At 44.6% G+C, this 18,941-nt stretch overlaps 1 long non-coding RNA gene across 1 annotated transcript in view; it reads right to left on the reverse strand.

The window, feature by feature from the left end:
• Window positions 1-16,049: 16,049 nt before the first annotated feature.
• Window positions 16,050-18,941, reverse strand: part of LOC139081766 (uncharacterized) — a 62,257-nt gene continuing 59,365 nt past the window's right edge. The window contains exon 3 of the long non-coding RNA XR_011537056.1: window positions 16,050-16,190. This is a non-coding gene — a long non-coding RNA (uncharacterized lncRNA). The remainder of the gene's footprint in view (window positions 16,191-18,941) is intronic.

Here is an 18,941-nt window from a genome sequence, read left to right on the forward strand (position 1 = left end):
GGTTTTGGTATCAGGGTGATGTTGGCTTTGTAGAATGAATTAGGAAGCATCCCCTCCTCTTCAATTTTTTGGAAGAGTTTGAGAAGGATGGGTATTAAGTCTTCTTTGAATGTTTGGTAGAATTCACCAGAGAAGTCATCTGGTCCTGGACTTTTATTTTTTGGGGGAGGTTTTTGATGACTGTTTCAACCTCTTTACTCCTAATTGGTCTTTTCAGATTCTCTTTGTCTTCTTGATTCATTTTTGGGAGGTTGTATGATTCTAAGGATTTATCCATTTCTTCTAGATTATCCAATTTGTTGGTATGTAACTTTTCATAGTATTCTCTTATAATCCTTTGTATTTTTGTGGTATCTGTGGTATCTCTTTTAGTTCTGATTTTATTTATTTGAGCCTTTTCTCTTTTTTTCTTACTGAGTCTGGCTACGGGTGTATCAATTTTATTTATCTTTTCAAAGAAACAGCTCTTAGTTTCATTGATTCTTTCTATTATTGGGGTTTTTCCGGGGTTTTTTTGTTTGGTTTTTTTTGTTTTATTTGCTGAGGGAAATTTGCCCTGAGCTAACATCTGCTGCCAATCTTCCTCCATTTGTATGTGAGCTGCCACCACAGAATGGCCACTGACAGATGAGTGGTGTAGGTCCATGCCCAGGAACTGAACCCAGGCCACCAAAGTGGAGCACACCGAACTTAACCACTAGGCCACCAGGGATGGCCCTTTTCTATTGTTTTTTAGTCTCTATTTCATTTACTTCAGGCCTGATTTCTATTATTTCCTTCCTTCTACTGACTTTGGGCTTTATTGTTCTTTTTCTAGTTCTTTTAGGTATAGTGGTTAGATGTTTGATATTTTTCTTGTTTCTTCAGGTAGGCCTGTAGTGTTATAAACTCCCCTCCCCCTTAGTGCTGCTTTTGCTGTGTTCCATAAGTTTTGGTATATTGTGTTTTCACTTTCATTTGTCTCCAGGTATTTTTTTAATTTCTCCTTTGATTTCTTCATTGATTCAATAATTGTTCAGTAGCACGTTATTTAGTCTCCATGTATTTGTGACTTTTCCAGTTTTCTTCTTGTAGTTGATTTTTAGTTTCATACCATTGTGGTCAGAGAAGATGCATGATATGATTTCAATCATCTTAAATTTGCTGAGCCTTGCTTTGTTTCCCAACGTATGGTCTATCTTTCAGAATATTCCATGTGCACTTGAGAAGAATGCATATTCCACTCCTTTTGGATGGAACATTCTATATATATCTATTAAGTCCATCTGGTCTAGTGTTTTATTTAAGGCCTTTGTTTCCTTGTTGACTTTCTGTCTGGATGATCTGTCCATCTATGTAAGTTGGGTGTTATAATCCCCTACTATTATTGTGTTGCTGTCAATTTCTCCCTTTAGGTCTGTTAATAGTTGCTTTATATACTTTTGTGCTCCTATGTTAGGTGCATATATATTAATAAGTGTTACGTCTTCTTGTTGGAATGTCCCTTTTATCATTATTTATCATCTTTGTCTCTTGTTGCCTTTTTTTCTTTCTTGAAGTCTGCTTTGTCTGATATGAGTACGGCAATGCCCGCTTTCTTTTGATTGCCATTTGCTTGGAGTATTGTCTTCCAGCCCTTCACTCTGAGCTTATATTTGTCTTTAGAGCTGAGATGGGTCTCCTGGAGGCAGGATATTGTTGTGTGTTGTTTCTTATCCATCCAGCCACTCTGTGTCTTTTGATCGGAGAATTCAATCCATTTACTTTTAGAGTGATTATTGATAGATGGGGACTTAGTGCCATTTTAACTTTTGTTTTCTGGTTGTTCTATATTCCATTGTTTCTTTTTCCTTGTATTTCTGTCTGCAATTTCAGCTTGGTGATTTTCTGTTGTTTTTCTCAGTTTTCTCTTTATTTGTGATTTGTGACTCTGCTGTGTTTTTTTTATATTGTGGTTACCACAAAGTTTGTATAAAAGATCTCATAGGGGCTGGTCCAGTGGTGCAGTGGTTAAGTTCGCACATTCCACTTTGGTGGCCCAGGGTTCACCAGTTTGAATCCCGGGTGCAGACATGGCACCATTTGGCAAGCCATGCTGTGGCAGGCGTCCCACATATAAAGTCAAGGAAGTTGGGCACGGATGTTAGCTCAGGGCCAGCCTTCCTCAGCAAAAAGAGGAGGATTGGCAGCAGATGTTAGGTCAGGGCTAATCCTCCTAAAAAAGAGAGAGAGACAGACAGAGACAGAGATCTGATAGAGGAGATAGTCCTTCTTCTGCTGATAGCCTCCTATCTCCATTAATCTATGCAGGTTCCATCCTTTTCCTCTTCCCCTTCTATGTTTTTGTTATCACGAATTATCCTTTTTTGTGTTGTGAATTTGTGACCAAATTGAAATGTTTATAGTTATTTTTGCTGATTTCTTTCCCTTTGGCCTTTATGTTATAATTGTTTACTAACTTATTCTGATATAGAGTTGCAGTTTTCTGATTCTGTCTATTTATCACTTTGCTCAAAGCTCTGTAAACCTTCGTCTTTTTGCTTCAGGCAGGCAGGCTCCCTCCTCTCCACATTTCTTGGAAGGCAGGTCTGTGGCCATGAACTCCCTCAGCTTCTGTTTGTCTGGGAAACCTTTTACTTCTCCTTCATACCTGAAGGAGAACTTCACTGGATAGAGTATTCTTGGTGATAGTTTCTCTGTTTTAATATTTTGAATATATCATTCCATTCTCTCCTAGCCTGTAGAGTTTCTGCTGAGAAATCTGCTGATAGCTAATGAGGGTTCCTTTGTAAGTGATTTTCTTCTCTCTGGCCACCCTTAATATTCTTTCCTTGTCATTGGCTTTTGACAGTGTTAGTATAATATGCCTTGGAGAAGATCTTTTTGTGTTGAGATAATTAGGAGTTCTAATAGCTTCATGTACTTGTATATCCAGTTCTTTCCCTAGGTTTGGGAAGGTCTCAGCTATATTTCTTTAAATAAGCTCTCTGCTCCTTTCTCCCTCTCTTCTCCTTCTAGGATACCTGTTATCCTTATGTTGCTTTTCCTAATTAAGTCAGATATTTCTCATAGAATTTCTTCATTTTTTCAAAATCGTAGTTCTCTCTCCTCTCCCACTTGAATCATTTCTAGATTTTTACATTTGAGCTCACTAATTCTCTTTTCCATATGGTCTGCTCTATTTTCAATGCTTTTTACTTTATTTTCATCTCATTCATTGTGTTATTCATCTCCAGAATTTCTGTTTGGTTTTTTTGTTTTAGAGTTTCAATCTCTTTGGTAAAGTACCCCTTCTGTTCCTTAATTTTATTCCTGATCTCATTGACCTGTCTTTCTGAGTTTTCTTGTAACTTGTTGAGTTTCTTCATGACACCTATTTTGAATTCTCTGTCAGATTGTAATCTGTGACTTCAAGTTTGGTTTCTGAAAAGTTGTCACTTTCTTTTGGTTCTTCCATGTTACTGGGGTTCCTCATGGTGCTTGATGAGTTGATCCTCTGCTGGTGCATTTGCGGTAGCAGTCACTTTTCTTATTTGGATATCACCCTGGTGACTTTGTTTCTGAGCTGCTTCTGGTTGTATTTGAGAGCCTGCACTTACCACACTCCACTGCCTCTGCCTGAGGCATCATCAGTGCCCTCCTTGTGCCCCTTGTGGCTCTGAGGTTGCTGGGCTTGCTGCTTATGGTGTTGCTGCAGTCTCAGGTGTCACCCCCAGGGTCACTAGGCTGTGAGCACTTCTGCTGGTTCCAGGGTTGCCTGGGTCTCACGCTCCCCACTGGCTATCCATGGTCTTGGGTGCTGCTGTCCCATGCACCACCTGCATTGCTGCTCCTGGGTTGTCTTGGGGTGCTACTGCCCTGTGCACCATCTGCACTGCTGCTGCTGGGTTGTCTGTGGGTGCTGCCGCACTGCTGCCAGGGGAACTGGATTCACAGGTATCACTGTTGCTGCTGGGGCCCGGGTTCTTGTATGCAGCCCCTGCTGCTGGTAGAGCCAGTGTCAGGGGTACTACCACTGGGGCTGGGTCTCATAGGTTCTGCTGTGGCTCCTGAAGCGTTGGGTTGCAGGTTCCACCTGCCACTGTTCGGGGGAGGAGCAGGGGCTAAGCTGTGAGTGTTGTTGCTGCTCCTATACACTCTGGTCACTGACACATGCAGTTGCACTTTTTGAAACCCTGGGTCAGGGCACCCCGTCCCAGCTAGGAAAATCTGTTTTGGATGCTGTCTCCTGTGCCAGAAAGACTAGCACCATCTCAGATGTATAGATACACCTCTCAGGGTTCTGGTGTGCTGTGCAGGGAGTCCTTTGTTGGTCAATGGATGTCTGACTGGTTGTAACTTAGTGGGGAGAGCCAAAGAGAATAACTCACTCCACCATCATTCTGATGTCACTCTCTGACCTGACTTTCTTTACACATGATACAAACATCTCTCACCTTGAAGACCCCAATAAGTCACTAAGCCAGGGAAAGTTCATGATTTCTTCTTTATGGAGAATGTGTATACCCTTGGAAAGCCACGCCAATGTTTTCTTGATATAGCCCCTGGTAGTTCAGAACATCTGATGCTGGCAGAACAGAAAGGGTATCCCACAACTGGATTAACTACAAAACTGCCTTATGTGCTTTCAGCTGTACAGCCTAGACAGGTGTTTGTCCCTGTCTTGCCATGTTCTGTGCAAGGCTGAGAGAGAGAACCTACACAGTCAGTTAGTGCAATGTTTTGCTGCAGTGCAGTTCCCCAAAGCTTTGACTTCAGTGAGCTAGACCATGTCTAAGTTCCAAGAGGCTGAGGGTAACAGTACTAAAGGCCAGTGGTCACCTGTCCTGAAAGGAAGGGATCTCTACATCCCTGTTCCACCTCAGCAGGAACCCAGATCCCACCTCAACTCCACAGACCATTCCATATTTTCTCTGTTGGCCTACTGATTACAAATCACCTTCCTTGCACTATTTTATGTCTTAGTGAAGCAAAGCTCCCAAAGTGTGGTGCCGTGAATGGCACAGCATGATTGTACCACAGTCCAGGATCCTGCCACGCAGGTATTAGTGTTTCCTATTTGCAGAGGAAATGTTTGGAAGCACTGTAGTAAAGAATCATTTGAGAGCCAGCCCTGACGGCCTAGTGGTTATAGTTTAGCAGCCTCTGCTTTGTGGCCCAGGTTCAGTTCCCAGGCACAGAATCATACCACTTGTCTGTCAGTAGCCATGCTGTGGCAGTGGCTCACACAGCGGAAACAGAAGAATGTACAACTATAGACAACTATGTACTGGGGCTTTAAGGGGGAAAAAGGAGGAAGATTGGCAACAGAGGTTAGCTTATGGCAAATCTTCCCCTGCAAAAAAATAAAAAGAATCATTTGATTAGAAGTAATAAAATTCACTCAAATTTGCAAAAAAGAGAGATTTATTAAAAGACCATGGAGATGTTTCATTAAACTAAGAACAGGAAATACTGGGCCTCAAAGAGGATGGGCACTGGTGACGTTCTCTCTCCCCCAATCCTGCTCCCCAATAGACCTTCTCTGCTCCATTTGCTTATTAAACCAAACATGGCTGCCTCAGACCCGCATTCATATAACTTCCTAATTCTAGAAAGTGTGGGGTCTTTGAGCCACCCATTTCAAAATCCTGAGAGACAATTTAATTGAGCCAGCATGAGTCAGGTGGCCTCTCCAGCCATGCTTGGTACAAATGCAATGACAACAGTCATGGGTTTGACACACACCCCCCCCCCCCCCAGGTCTCTGTTGGGGCTCTGAAAGGAGACAGAAGGGGTTGGACAGATCTGGGTGGACTGACATACTGACCCACTTATCTGCCATGAAGCCTTAGGAACCTACAAGGCTAAGACCCCTCCTGGGCCTCGGTCAACTCACTAGAGTGAAGGCTCCTTCATGAATATGTGGGTGGAGAATCATTGACCTTCCTGAGGGGTGCCTCCAGGAATGCCCAAAAGGTGTGTTCAGTGTTTAAAACTCCAGCCATCCTAATTGTGTCAATGAAGAGTGGAAAGGGGACAATGACAGTCATCTTAGAAACCCTCTGCTGGAGGCAGAGTAAGAATTGAGCGGGTAGTGTCTTGATGGCATCAGTCTTCGAATATCCAGTAATTTGAGTATTTCCATTAGAAAGAATTTGTTGAAATACCTTTTGATTTGTCCTTATTCTCTGGATCTACTCTTTCCATGGAGTGCAACCCTGACATTCATGGACAGGGTCAGGTATTTTTCATGCAAGGAGTGGAAAATGCCTGGATCCCTTTCAAAGAAATTGCTACAATAAAGTGGTGGGGGAACTCCAGGAGCTGAGGTCGCCACAACACCGAGTGGGGACAACAGAGTGAATCATCATAGAGAACAATCCGTTCTCCCAGGAAGGCGTGTATCCCAGGTTGCTGCCATCACAATCAACTGAGCTGCTTGTTAAAATGTAGACCCTGGTCTGGCCCCAGATCCACCCAGTCAGAGGCCCTGGGTTGGGGCAGGCCGTGTGCATTTTAACAAGCTCCCTGGGCAGGCTGGTGTGCACTAACGTCTAGGAACGTCTGTCCCAGAACCTGAAGCTAGAGCTCCTTGGAATGAGCTGACTTGCACCAACACTCAGGGTCTCTTTGAGAATGAGATGAAAACAATGGCAGCTCTTCCCAGAAGCACGTACATGAATATCTACACGGGAAAGGTGCACTCGGTCACACGGGCCTCACTGGTCCCTACAGCTCTTCTGCAAACCCAGGTTAAGACTCCCCCATACTGGAGAAGATAATGACCCTGAAATGTTTTCAGGGAAGAGGAAGAGGGTAACACAAACTACTGAAGGAAGTGGGTCCGGGAAAGGAGCCAGTTACACAAAGTCATGAGGTTTCTGCAGTCAGAAAGGTTTTGGTCCCAACCGTGGTGACCACTTATTAGCTATGTGACATCAATCAAGTTAATCTCCCTAGGACTCAGTTTCTTCATCTAGGACTCAGCTTCTTCATCTGTCAAATGGTAAAAATAATTTCTCTTAAAAGGATTGTAAAGAATTTTAGAAGAGATGCTATATCTGAAGCACTTAGCATAATAATTGTCACATAGTTGATGATAAAGAAGTGATATCTATTTTATCTGGGGGTCAATAGGTCAGTAAACAATCAGGCTCCCTTCTTAGGAATAAAGACGAGAAGGCACGTACCTAGAAGTCCCCAGCAGGAATACGTTCCTGGAGAGGAGATTGCTGCGAGGGAGCGCTTGTGCCAATCACAGCTGCTCTCTCCACCCTGCACAGGCAGCAAGCAACACTTCCCTGGAGGGGGCTTTCCTCACCATTGACGCAAAAATCAGAATGCAGATGCGATGAGCAGGGAAGAGACAAAGAGGGTGGTAAGGAAATGTGATAGGAACGCAGAACCAAAGAGAATAGCACAGATGTGGGGAGAGTCCACATCTCTAGAAGGTTAGAGCTGAAAGGGACCTCAGGGATCAGCTGACAAACCCGTTATTAACCAAACCTCTGATGAGCCTTTTTTTCTACATCCCTTTACATTTTGCCAAAGATAATATTCACTTTAATGTTGCAAAGCCTTAGTTTGCTTTTTGTGTTTCCTGTCTCCATAATTGAATGTTAGGCCGTCCTTTTGTATAAGCAAATTGGTCTCACAAAAAGAGCATTAAAAAGTGAGAAAATACAAACAAATTCTCTCAGCTCTGAAATTCTCCTACAACTCAAATGGTTGACACAAATAATTTAGGGGTGATGGAATTACTCAAGTGCACAGGGGGACAGCACTCATCCATGCCCTGGCAGGGAGAAGGAACCGTCTCCCTGCACAGCTGGAAGACAGGGGCCTCCGCTCTGCAGGGAGGGTTCGCTGGCCCCTCTTCCCAGACAGCTGGCACTGGTGCTGGGGACCGACTCCTCTTGCGCGAAAGTCTCGTGGGGAGAGGCAGGGGTTGTGCTTCCAGGTGCCCCGCCTCTGCTGTAACCTGCAACCTTTGAACTTCTGGAAACTAAATTCCAGGCTTTTGAGGGTACTGAGCCAGGGTAGTGAGGCTGGAAGGGCCACAGCCCAGGTAGGACATGCTGTAATAGCATGGACACCTGAGCGCTTGGGCCCCATACAGCTGATCCTGACGGCACGCCTGCATATGCCTGTAGGGACCCTTCCCGATGCCTCTCTGCTGTCAGGAACTGTCCAGCATGGACCAGAAGAGCCAGGCCATCTTCCCAGGGCGTCTTTAGGAGGGCCATCCAGAACTTGCTCCTATTCCATCCTCGTCTGTCTAGAAAGGATGGAAACAACTGCAGGACGCAAGGAGGCTGGCTTTGAAGCCAGATTGCTTCAGCAGCCACAGTCCTTACATGAAGGCTCATTTTTCTCCTCCCTGGACGAGAGCACACAACCCAACACAGCCTGCCTCATCCAGGCCAGCCTTGTGGGGGTGGGGGGAGGACAGGGTCTAAATTCCAGGGCTTTTCAGTGAACTACTGAGAAAGGTTGTTGGTGTCATTATCTTTCTCTCAAGAAATGAAATCTGTCAAGCGTGCATTATGCTGCTGATCTCCAAGTCCACAGAGTCATTTACTAGTTTCTTTAAAGCATGACTGAGCTCCCACTCTCTGCCAGGTGCCAGATGAGATGCTGGGGAGGCCAAGACACGTAAGACATGGCCCCTGCTCCCATCTCAGCATCTTGGGAAGACAGAAACTTAACAGCTTACTCTAATACAACAAAGTAAGTGTTGCAACTTGTATTAATTTGGTTTCAACTCAGGCAAAAAAGAACTTAATGGTTTGGAGAATCTAATAGTTTGTAGAATCTAAGAAAAATCAAACACCACAACACAGCAAAGGCAGGGAAGCCTCCAGAACAACTGGGAACAGATTCGAACACTCGGAACTGTCTCCCTCCCTCCCCGCTGCTTTTGCACCGCCCACTCATTCTCTCAGTAAAGACCAGCCTTGTCGACATGTGGAGATCGCCCCTGCCGCCCCTCCCTGAGCTTAGAGCCTTCCAAACTCCAGCACCTGAGACGTGTCACTCTTTCTTGCTTCCTGTTTGAAAAATCCCAGGGAGGCACTTTAGTCCATCTTGTGTCAGGTGTCCGCCCTCAGGCAAACCTCCTGGTAAATCATATGCCCGCTCCTAAAAGAGGCCCTGCCTGCAGGGGCAGGAGCAGGGGGCAGGTACAGGAGGGCACATGCCTTTAGATCAACCCCAGAAGTTGTGGGGTCCTTTCTTCTCCAGGTCGGGCTGCTGGATACAGTACAGGCGCTCTAATATTGCATGGCACATACTTATGCTAAAAAATCGTTCGCATCTGTCTGAATGTAACCGGGCATGCTGTATTTGTATTTGTTTATTTATGTTTGCATTTACAAATCTGACCACGCTCTTTCTCGGGCACTGCAAGGGAAAGGGCAGGGTCTGGGTGCCAGATGATTTGATAGCAGTGCTAGCAATGGTGGGAAAACGGCTAAATTTTCCAGGTTAGGTTCTTTGATGGTAACACTCAGAAATTGACGTGGGTCGACAGAAACAACACGAAATGCATTGAGAGGCCGTCAGGCAAGGCCACCTCTTTGCACAACTCCAGGGACAGCACTCTTATGGCGCCCTCCACAGTTGTGCGGTGTGGCCGTGCTGACTGCAGGGCAGCCCCAGAATGAAAGGGGCATTTGGGCACCTCACCTGGTGGATCTGGGGCCACCCCTACCACGCAGCTCACATGCTGTTTCCTCCCTGTTAACTGTGGTGCAGTCTTCTCACACCTCTTCAAGAACGTATATTGAAATGCAAGAGAGAGTGACGGCATTTAAGGATAACCTTGAATTTGCTCTGATTAATCAGTTGTGAACCCTGCTCAATATTCAGAGTAGTAAGAACTCATGGGTCAAGACAACTCAATCCTAACTGCCATCCTTCTTGTTACCTGGACACAGCACCGTGTTACCAGGAGAGACATTCTAGTCAGGTTTGGGCCACACACTTAGTCATTGGAGAGGGTGGACATTGGTTACATGGAATAGGCAGTAGGCACTTCTCTGAAGGGAATGCGAGATGCTGTGAGCAGAAAAAGGTGGAAGGGATGCTTGGGGAGGCAAAGCCTGCAGATGTCCACTCTGATGACATCCATGTGTTGTGTCTACACTGAAGAGCTGGCACTCCATGGTCCTTGCCCTGTGGTGCTGCAGACCATGGGAGGGAATGCTGGCCAGCCACAGCCCTGGCCAGTCACTGACCAGTCCCTCAGGCTGGCAGTTCTCCACAGCAGTGTCATGACAACCAGCCCCACCACAGTCAGGTATGAGGGGAAGAAAGATTTGTGACTAAGGATGCTCAAATCACTTTTGCAGGAATCCATCTTTTAAAAAATAAATGAGATCAAATTCAAGGCTACATCTTCAATAATGTCACTCTGACTTCCTCACATTGCGATAGACATTCCTGAGTGGGGACTGGAAGGAGTAGATTTGGGACACAGACCACTACAGACAACCGCAACCACAGCCATTGAGAGGTGACTGCCACTGCGACTCCACATGAATGATGGTGCTGCTTTACTCCCCATGAAACCAGGCTGGGCGGGGCTGTGTCTTCATCTGAGTTGGTTCATAGGTACGAGTCCTCCATGTGTGCATCATCCGCCACCTGGTATGTGGCAGGGATGACGAGGGTCTGGAGGACAGGTACGCCAACAGCCTGACCTTGCCGGCCCTGAGGGTAGTGAGGAGAGAGGAGACATGTCTGGGTGTTTAGAGAGTCAGAACAGCATGCTGCTCACCAACTCACTGGCTTTTGGTGGAGATCAGATTAAATGCTACATGTCAAACACTCAGAACAGTGATGGCTATGTAGCAAGATCTCCGTAACTGCTGATTGTGTTCTTTGCATAGTTAAGATACAAGCTCAGCTGCTGTAACAAAGGCTATAAAAATAGTGGCTTAACTAGAAAGCATGTTCAAAGAAGTAATAGCAGAGGACTTCCCAAATCTAGGGAATGAGAGGGAAATATGCGTGGAGGAAGCTTCCAGATCTCCTAGATTTGTCAATGTAAAAAGACAAACCTCCTGGTAAATCATATGCAAGGCATATAGTAGTAAAACTGACAAAAATGAATGACAAAGAAAGAATACTCAGGGCAGCAAGGCAGAAGAAAAAGTGACTCCTATCAGATTTTCAGCAGATTTCTCTGCAGAAACCTTACAGGCTAGGAGAGAATGGAATGACATATTCAAAGCTTTAAAAGACAAGAATCTTCAGCCAGGAATACTCTATCCAGCAAAAATATCCTTCAGGTATGAGGGAGAAATCAAATCTTTCCCAGACAAAAGCTAAGGGACTTCGCAGCCACAAGACCTCCCCTACAAGAAATCCTCAAGAAGGCCCTCATACCTGAAAAAGGCAAAAAACGAGGAAGGGGTCACAAAACACAGAGTAAGGAGACAAGTAGATAGACAGAATCATAATAGGATAGCAAATATTCAACTATAGCATTAGGCTAAAGGGAAGGAAAACACCAAAAACAAAGACAATCTTGTCACTTTAACCACAAACTCACAACACAAGTTGGAATAAGATATGAGAATAATAACTTGGGAGGGGAGTGGGAAAGGGACTGAATCAGTTTAGATGAAGGAAATAACAGGCCATCAGAAAATGGACTATGTTATGCACAAGATTCTGAATACAAACTTGAGGGTAGCCACTAAACTAAAAAGCAGAACAGAGACACAAAAAATAAATAAGGAAAAAACAAAGAAACACATCATAAAAAACTGCATCATTCAATGGGTAGGCCAAAACACACAGGACGAGAAACAAAGGAGATACAGGAAAACCAGAAAATGAGTGGTATAATGACAGCATTAAGTCCTCATACGTCAATAATCACCCTCAATGTAAACGGATTGAACTCTCCAATAAAAAGACACAGAGTCATAAGATGGATTAAAGAACAAGATCCAACAATTTGTTGCCTCCAGGAAACACATCTCAGCTCCAATGACAAGTACAGGCTCACAGTGAAGGGGTGGAAGATGATACTCCAAGCTAATGGCAAACAAAAGAAAGCAGGTGTTACAATACTTATATCAGACAAAGTAGATTTCAAGATGAGGCAGGTAAAAAGAGACAAAGAGGGGCAGTGTATAATGATCAAAGGGACACTCCATCAAGAAAAAAATAACGCTTATAAATATCTATGCACCCAACACAGGAGCACCAAAGTTCATAAAGCAACTATTAACCAACCTAAAAGAAGATATCAAAAACAACACAATAATAGTAGGGGACCTCAACACTCCACTCACATCATTGGACAGATCATCCAGACAGAAAATCAACAAGGAAACAATGGAATTAAATGAAAAGCTAAAACAGTTGGACTTAACGGACATATATAGAACACTGCATGCAAAAACAGCAGAATACGCATTCTTCTCAAGTGTGCACAGAACATTCTCAAGGATAGACCATATGTTGGGAAACAAGGAAGCCTCTATAAATTTTAAAAAACTGAAATAATAACAAGCATCTTCTCTAATCATAGTGCTATGAAGCTGGAAATTAATTACAAGAAAAAAGCTGAGAAAGGGACAAAGATGTGGAGACTAAACAACATGCTATTGAACAAGCAATGGATCATTGAAGAAATTAAAGGAGAAATCAAAAAATATCTGGAGACAAATGAAAATTATAACATGCCATACCAACTCATATGGCATAAAGGAAAAGCTGTATTAAGAGGGAAATTCATCACAATACAGGCTCACCTTAACAAACACAACAAGAAAAATCCCAAATAAGCAATCTCAAATTACACCTAACTGAATTAGAGAAAGAAGAACAAACAAAGCCCTAATTCAGTAGAAGAAGAGAAATAATAAAAATCAGAGCAGAAATAAATGCTATTGAAACAAAAAAGGCAGTAGAAAGGATCAATGAAGCAAAGAGCTGGTTCTTTGAGAAGATAAATAAAATCGACAAACCCCTAGCCAGACTTACAAAGAAAAAAAGAGAGAAAGCTCAAATAAACAAAATCAGAAATGAAAGAGGAGAAATAACAACAGACTCCACAGAAATACAACGGATTATAAGAGAATACTACGAAAAACTATATGCCAACAAAATGGATAACCTAGAGGAAATGGATAAATTCTTAGACTCTTACAACCTCCCAAAGCTGAGTCAAGAAAAAACAGACAATCTGAACAGACCAATCACAAGGGAAGAGATTGAAACAGCAATCAAAAGCATCCCAAAGAATAAAAGCCCAAGATCAGATGGTTTTCCTAGGGAATTTTACCAAACTTTCAGAGAGGATTTAATACCTATCCTTCTCAAGCTATTCCAAAAAATTAGGGAAGATGGAACACTTCCTAACACATTCTACAAGGCAAATAGCACTCTGATACAAGCCTGACAAGGACAGCATGAAAAAGGAGAACTACAGGCCAATATTGCTGATGAACATAGATGCAGAAATCCTCAACAAAATACTGGCAACCCGAATACAGCAATACATCAAAAAGATCATACACCATGACCAAGTGGGATTCAAACCAGGGATGCAGGGATGGTTCAACATCTGCAAATCAATCAATGTGATACACCACATCAACAAAATGAGGAATAAAAACCACATGATCATCTCAATAGATGCAGAGAAAGCATTTGACAAGATCCAATAGCCATTTATGATAAAAATTCTTAACAAAATGGGGATAGACAGAAATTACCTCAACATAATAAAGGCCATACATTACAGATCCGCAGCCAGCATCATACTCAATGGGCAAAAACTGAGCACCATCCCCCTGAGAACAGGAACGAGACAAGGATGCCCACTATCACCACTCTTATTCAACATAGTACTGGAGGTTTTGTCCAGAGCAATTAGGCAAAAGAAAGGAATAAAAGGAATCCAAATAGGGAGTGAAGAAGTGAAACTCTCGCTGTTTGCAGACAACATGATCTTATATATAGAAAACCCAAAAAAATCCATTGGAAAACTAATAGAAATAATTAACAACTACAGTAAAGTTGCAGGGTACAGAATCAACTTATAAAAATCAGCTGTTTTTCTATACTCAAATAACAAACTTACAGAAAGAGAACTCGAGAATACAATTCCATTTGCAATCGCAACTAAAAAAATAAAGTACCTGGGAATAAATTTAACCAAGGAGGTGAAGGACTTATACGATGAAACAACAAGACATTACTGACAGAAACTGATAATGACATAAAGAGATGGAAAGAGATTCCTTGCTCATGGATTGGAAGAATAAGCATAGTTAACATGTCCATACTACCCAAAGCAATCTACAGATTCAATGCAATCCCAATCAGAATCCCATTGACATTCTTCATGGAAATAGAGCAAAGAATCCTAAAATTCATATGGGGCAACCAAAGATGCCGAATTGCTAAGGCAATCCTGAGAAAAAAGAACAAAGCTGGAGGCATCACAATCCCTGATTTCAAAATGTACTACAAAGCCATAGTGATCAAAACGGCATGGTACTGGTACAAAAACAGGCAAACAGATCAATGGCACAGAACTGAAAGCCCAGAAATAAAACCACACATCTATGGACAGCTAATCTTCGACAAAGGTGCCAAGAACATACAATGGAGAAAAGATAGTCTCTTCAATGAATGGTGTTGGGAAAACTGGACAGTCACATGATAAAGAATGAAGGTAGACCACTATGTCACACCATACACAAAAATAAACTCAATGGACGAAAGACTTGAAGATATGTCCTGAAACTATGAAACTCCTGGAAGATAATACTGGTAGTATACTCTTTGACATGTAACTAAAATGGATCTTTTCAAATATCATGTCCTCCCAGACAAGGGAAACAAAAGAAAAAATAAACAAGTGGGAATTCATCAGACTAAAGAGCTTCTGCAAGGCAAAAGAAACTAGGATCCAAACAAAGAGACTACCAACCAATTGGGAGAAAATATTTGCAAATCATGTATCTGACAAGGGGTTAATCGCCATAATATATAAGGAACTCACACAAATGAACAATAAGAAAGCAAACAACCCGATCAAAAAATGGGCAGAGGAGATGAACAGACATTTTTCCAATGAAGATATACAGATGGCCAATAAACACATGAAAAGGTGTTCAACATCACTAATCATCAGGGAAATGCAAATCAAAACTACGCTAAGATACCACCTTACTCTTGTTAAAATGGCTCTAATCACTAAGACTAAAAATAACAAATGTTGGAGAGGGTGTGGAGAGAAGGGAACCCTCACACACTGCTGGTGGGAATGCAAACTGGTGCAGCCACTATGGAAAACAGTATGGAGCTTCCTCAGAAAACTAAAAATAGAAATACCATATGATCCAGCTATCCCACTGCTGGGTATCTATCCAGACAACTTGAAATCAACAATCCAAAGTAACGTATTCACCCCTATGTTCATTGCAGCACTATTCACAATAGCCAAGATATGGAAGCAACCTAAGTGCCCATGGGCCGATGATTGGATAAAGAAGATGTGGTATGTACACAATGGACTACTACTGAGCCATAAAAGAAGACAAAATCATCCCATTTGCAATAACATGGAAGGACCTAGAGGGAATTATGCTAAGTGAAATAAGCCAGACTGAGAAAGACAAACATCAGATGATTTCACTCATATGTGGAATATAAACAAACACATGGACAAAAACAGTTCAATGGTTACCAGGGGCACTGGGGGTGAAGGGGAGCACTTAAGTGGTGACAGTCAAGACACAATGTACAGCTGAAATCTCACATTGATGTAAACTATTATGAACTCAATTTAAAAAAAAAATAGTGGCTTAACCAAGAGAGAAGTGTATGTCTCTCTCAGTAATGGTCCTGCTATAAGCAGTCTAGCACAAAATTTGGCAGTTTCACAGTACAGGGGACCAAGAGTCATCCTATCTTGTCCCTCTGCCATCCTCAAACAGCAGCTTCCATCTCCAGGTTTAATATGGCTGCTCCACCTCCTGCCATCACATCCACATTCCAGTCAGAGAGAAGGAAGAAAAGGGAAGAGGAGCATATGCCTTTCCCTTTAGTGTACTTACCCAGAAGTGGCACACATTCCCTCCACTCACACCCCATTGGCTAAAACTTTATCCCAAGCCACAGCCAGCGGCAAGGGAAGCTGAGCGATGCAGTCTTGAACTGAGGAGACAGGTGCCTCACTGAAATTCTCAGTTTCATTCCTGAAGGAAGAAAGGATGGACGCGTGTTTAGGGATGGTGATCACTCCCTGCTTCTTTTTGTTTCTGCTGTTTCCCTGCACAAAGAGGCAGAAGTTCCCGGAGTTCTTTCCTGGAAACGCTCAGAGGTCTGTAAAGGTGGCCCAGACAGATGGAGGAGCTGGGGCAGCTGAGCAGAGGCGGAGCCCGGGGCTGGGGTGGCGGGAGGTGGGGAACCCCCTCGTGCCTGCACTTCTGCCTCAGCCTCTGACTGCTGAGCTTCAGCACGCACCTCCTTTCTCTCCCACCCTAGCCTCTTGGGCCCCCAACTCCGCTGGCTCCTGTCCCATCTCCTTTCTGTTCCCACCAGGTGTTCTGTTGGGCCCAGGGCAGGCCACCCCAAAATATCCCACAACAGCATATGGATTTTTTTTTTAAGATTGGCACCTGAGCTCACACCTGTTGCCAATCTTCTTCTTCTATTTTCGATTCTTCTCCTCAGAGCCCCCCGGTACATAGTTGTATATTCTAGCTGTGAGTGCCTCTGGCCATGTGGGACGCCGCCTCAGCGTGGCCTGATAAGCGGTGCCATGTCCGCGCCCAGGATCCGAACCGGTGAAACCCCGGGCCACCAAAGTGGAGCGCACAAACTTAACCACTCAGCCACGGGGTGGCCCCTTTATTGACTATTTTGAATTAAAGCTTCTTGAGATGCAAAAAGGCCATTCTGAGCCTCCTGTCTCTGTGCCCCTGAAAGCAGGAAGTTGGTCTCCCATGTGGAGGGCGCTCTCCCTGCCTCCTGGTCTCCAGGGCCAGGGATTCAGGGCCGAGAAGCTGCGTAACAACCTGCTAATTTACCCCCTCGAGCCTCAACTCTCATTAAACTCCTCACTGTTTACGTACCCCAAACCTAAGTTTCTTTGTCCCATCATTCTTCACCAACTCACTACTTCTTTGTGTAAAAGAGGTAGCCATTGCCCGCTTTGTCCACTCTCCGAGCACGTTTACGATCTCCAGCACATATGTACTAAACTTGGTTTTTCTCCTGGTAATCTGGGCTTGTGTCATTTTATTATTAGTCCCGCCATGAGAACACAAGAAGGGCAGAAAGGGGATTTTCCCCACCCTGACAGTTCCCTCCCAGGCCATACCCCAAGCCCCACCACACCGCTGGAGAATCCCAGGATCCAAAACGGCAACCCAGATGTTCCTACGGTGGTATCACCCCTGCCCTTGAAAAGAGACAGTCTTCTGCAGTTACTGAGACCTGAACACTGGACTCCCCAGCAGCTGGCCGCACAGGCCCCTCACACATGCAGGGCCTTCCTGCTCACAGCTGCACATACTTCCTCTCTCGTCCTCCATCAAGCCAGGGAGCAGGAGAGGTGGGAGGAGGGAGCAGTGGGCTTGCTTCCAGCATCTTCCAAGAGACAACTGGCCTGACATTGAACAGGTCACTTCCCTTTGGCCTTCTCTCCCGATGCAGCTCACCTGGGGCCACCACAGAGTTCCCTCCCATAGCTACCCCCACCTCCCCAGGCTCTCACCACCCTCTGACAAAGTTGTCCCCACTGCAACAGACCTTCCTGCCTGCTGAAGCCCACCCCACCTTTCTGGCTGGGGCCAGCCGGGGCCGGGTAACCCCCTTCCTGAGCCAGGCCTTCTTAATTACCCTCTGAAAGAAGAAAGCTAACTAACAACCTCTGTTCTGCTTTGATGAGCTGACCTTGCTTTTCCCAGTCACAAGGGCAGTCTGAGGCCAAATTTTCCATCCAGGGAGAAAGGCAGGAGTGAGGGCAAGCTGAGAGGAAGTGGGTGGTGAGGGGTGGCCACTCGGCCAGTCTGCCTACCTCTTTCTTTCCTCTGAATTGTGGGTGCCTTAAGCAAGAGCAGAGCAGCCTGGCTCTGAGAGCTGGGCCAGGCATGGCTCTGGGAGAAAGGCAGAGAGGAAAACACATTTCTTTTTAATGGGAACCAGATTTGAGAGGGGAAAAATGAGAATCATAGAGGAATGAAACCCCAGAAATCCCAGCAGGGCAGCTGGAGGACTGCCCAGTGTGGCCTGCCATGATGGGCCTGCCCACCCCCCTCCCAGGTCCCTCTCCCGCCGGCCACAGGGTGTCCCTCCACGTGCACAGCCCTCTCAGCCCTCCCTTCCATCCAGGCCTCCCCACGGCCCCATGAGGCAGACTGAGAGGAACCACTAGCCCACTTGGTCAAGGTGCTCTGACTGCTCAAGGCCAGCAGCAGCAGGAGGAGGGGCACTGAGGGCCTGAGATGCAGCTGCAAGGGTGGCAGCCCCTCCCCTGGGTCCCCCGAGTCTGCAAGGGATATGCATGTATTTGCTTAAGTTATGCATCAGAACAGACGCTTTGCCTATATTTAGATGTAATGAAATAACTCCATCCTTTTTAAAACAGAGTTGGGGGCTATTTTAAGGTAGTCAAAGGTTACCTGTTCATGTTTCATGCATGCAAAGCTGTATGGAGAATTATACAGTACACAAACAATCCTATAACCACTCAGGATCCCAGAGAAAATTCTTCTTTCCTTTTCCACCACTAGTGGAGAAAACTCTCCTTCCCCACTTTAGAAGGTGAGAAACTGCCCCGTCTACCCCCAAGAATTAAACAAATTAAATACAAAGCTCTAAGGCTGTTGTATTTGCCATTAAGAGAAGCACTGGCCCAGTATACGGAGCAGGGAAGTCAAGCAGGGGAACAAACGCAAATCAGGATTTTAGTCTGCAAGGAAGTTGGTGGCTCCTCTCTCTCC

The sequence above is a fragment of the Equus przewalskii genome, unplaced genomic scaffold (assembly GCF_037783145.1).
Source record: "Equus przewalskii isolate Varuska unplaced genomic scaffold, EquPr2 ChrUn-1, whole genome shotgun sequence".
NCBI lineage: Eukaryota > Metazoa > Chordata > Mammalia > Perissodactyla > Equidae > Equus > Equus przewalskii.